We start from the raw sequence: 3185 nt of genomic DNA on the forward strand, positions 1-3185 counted from the left end.
TACATTAAAGCTCCCCAGACAGCCTGGAAGCAGGACTTCAGTCTTGTCAGCAGAGAAGCACTCAGGGTTGCTGAATACTCCACAGCTCCAGTCTAAGCCCTAACCTACATGCTGCCAACATCTCCGGGCTGCGAAGGTCCTTGGTGGAGATTTACATGGACGTGATTTCCAGTCCACAGCTGAGAAACAGGGAGCGAAAAGCAAAAAAAATGTTTGCAGCAGCACAGTCTCTCTATTAGCCTAAAAGCTTTACTAAAATGTCACAATGGCTGATATGTAACAGTGGAAACAACTGCCTTTCTGTTTTTCTCCAGTGTTTTGCTGAAATATTTTGAATTCTTAAATGCCTTGAGTACAGTACAGGCTCAAAATAGAAGTGTGTGAAAATGTCAAAAACAGAAGTTCTGGTGTGTTTTCTAATCTTAATAATTTTTGTTTTATATAACTCAAAACTGCGTTAAAAAGTGTTTATATGAACATTATATACATAAAAATAACATACAGTAACAATTCAATTGTTTTTATTTTTGTTTGTTTTTAAAGTGGATTACAGTTGTTTTTTTTTGTTTTTTTTTGTTGTTGTTTGTTTTCTTTTTATTGAATTTAAAAAGCGTTCCAAATACATTTTATAATTTCTCAGTGGTCAATAATGATTCATGAGTCCCAACACGTGGGAGGTACAGAAAATAGTGAATAATTGGGCAGAAAGTAGGATGAAGAGTTGTTCAAGGCTCTGTCCCTCCACTTCTGCTCTAATAAATCACTGTTTCTGCCCCAGTGTAACAACCTCAGTGGATATCACAGGTCTCCAACATTAGTGGTCGTATTACCACTGTGTATCTGGGTTTATTCACCATCAAAATCAACTGAAAATAAAGAAACTGTTGACGATGACCATTACTACAACAGTTGTTTTGTCTCTGTCATAAATGGCAGCACTTTATTATATTTTAATTCATGTCGATCAAACTGTGACTGTTCTTTCAAGCTGCTAGTTCAGATAATTCAATTATACTGCGTTGTACTCTGAGGAAGCAGCACTCAGGTGAATTATACACAGGGTAATACCACCTGAAAAAAAATAGAAGATTATAAAGTGACACGGGGGGTGGAGTGGTGCAGCAGAGCAGCGTGGTACAGTATAGGAGCGTCGAGGAAGACGGTGGGAACAGTGGGGGGATGGGACAAAATGGAGTATCATGGTCCAAAGTTTACATTTTTTAATTTGTTTTCCTCTTCATTGCTACTAACATACAACATTGTGAGCCACTGACTCAAAAACCTTTATTATTTTTGCATTATTACTGTGAGACCACAAAGGTTTTTTTATTTATTTATTTATTTATATGAACAAAAGCAGCCACTGGCACATATTTGCACTGGGACAGATCGGAGAATTCGTAGCTAAGTAAGTCAGGTCAACGCTGGAGAAATTTATGATGGTCTGCTATTGTTTAAGTGGGTCACAAAACACCTGAGCAGCCTGTCTTTGAGAAAATCTTCCATGTACATACATGAGTACAGGGTGAGCCCCATGGAGTCTGTTTATTATATATTAACAAAACATTGGGAGCAATTTAATTGAAAACAAGGAACGGAATTTCAATTGAAACTCATTACTCCTGCTTCTTCCAAAACCTTTTGCCTCTGGACTGCGCTTCGGATCGATGTCAGTAGAAGCTGGAGGTGAAGAAGAAAAGAAGTGACCCAGAATTCAGATTGTAGCCCATTAAACAACATCTCAAGAGGAATTGAGATTCTCAGCGGGTATTTTACGGCCCGACTACTGCAGAGGTTGTCAAGTTAATGCATATATTCCATGTCGAGTTCACAGCCTCTGCTCAGAGTCCCAGTGAGACACAATACAGTTTATTATTGTCTGTAATAAATCAAGCACAGGTGCCTGGGAGTCTGTCAACTCCATTGAAAGAAATGTCAAACTATATATTCCAACCTAATTAGATAAGAAATGTCACGCAGTCTTGCATCTCTCGTGTAAACTTCTAGATGTTATTCCAAACCAAATCATACTGAGTTAAACAGCAGGCGCCACAGCAGAGGCGCAGCAAAACTAATCATACTGTAATAAAAAATTAAAAACAAACATGTTAAGGTCTGACTTCTTCTGAGTATCTCTGTGTCAAATACTACAGTACAGGATTCTGATCGAAAATTTGCAACCAAATTGCACGTCACAGTTTATTATGCAAAGTACAGCAGACACTCCGAAATCATTTCACGATGTTCAGGTACATTTTGACTCATTTGCATATTTGTTTTGTTGATGCTTCGTAAGTTCAAGCTATGTAAACAAAGTCGGGGGAAGTGTGCTCAAAAGCTGAATTTGCTGCATGAAGAGGACGTCTCCATTACTGGCTTCTTCTGCAGTATTTGCTGTTTTGAAGTCTATATCCGTAGGGAGCGTCCTAGTTCTGTAAGACACATGAAAGAGTTCAAAGCCCAGGCCAAGGAGAGAGTCTGCCAGTAAATAAGCCATGAGATTAACACAGTTTACTTCTCAGTGTTCCTTATACTGACGACCCGTGGGCTCCAGCTGTGAATGTGTGGTGCATTATGCATGTCCCACAGATACCGTATTATGACAATGTAAGTGGAATAAATATTGAATGTACAAGTGCCAGGCATTACAGGCAGTGGTTTGTTGCATTTTGTGGTGATTTGTGGCCACGCATTGGCTGCTGATGAAGCTCTTGGTGTTTAAAATTGTAACACAATTAAAATAAAGAAAAACACCTATGTTGCCTATTTATTTTTTAAAGCAAGATTAATTTTAATAATTTACAATCTGAGATTTCTTGTAAAAATCTGTATTGTTTTATTTATATCTTCATTATACAGAATTTATTATTAAAGCAAGAGCTGCAGGAATCTTTAAATGAGTTTATGTCCAGATCTTACACACCAGTTCATGACCCTCGATGTGGAGAAGTCACAGAATTAAGATTTACCACAGCTTGCCACCACACTCGATGTGGAGAAGTCACAGATTTTCATGGAAAAAAAAGAAGGAACCAGTACTTTGGTCAACACAAAAACTGAAATGGGTCAAATTGACCCGTAACATAATAGAAAAGTTAAGGATGATCTTTAACGCGATGGTAGCCAATGATCATTACAAACCTTCTCTTCTTTTTTGGATTAAGATTTACCACAGCTTGCCACCA

Source organism: Cynoglossus semilaevis, chromosome 6 (genome assembly GCF_000523025.1).
Source record: "Cynoglossus semilaevis isolate Cse_v1.0 chromosome 6, Cse_v1.0, whole genome shotgun sequence".
NCBI lineage: Eukaryota > Metazoa > Chordata > Actinopteri > Pleuronectiformes > Cynoglossidae > Cynoglossus > Cynoglossus semilaevis.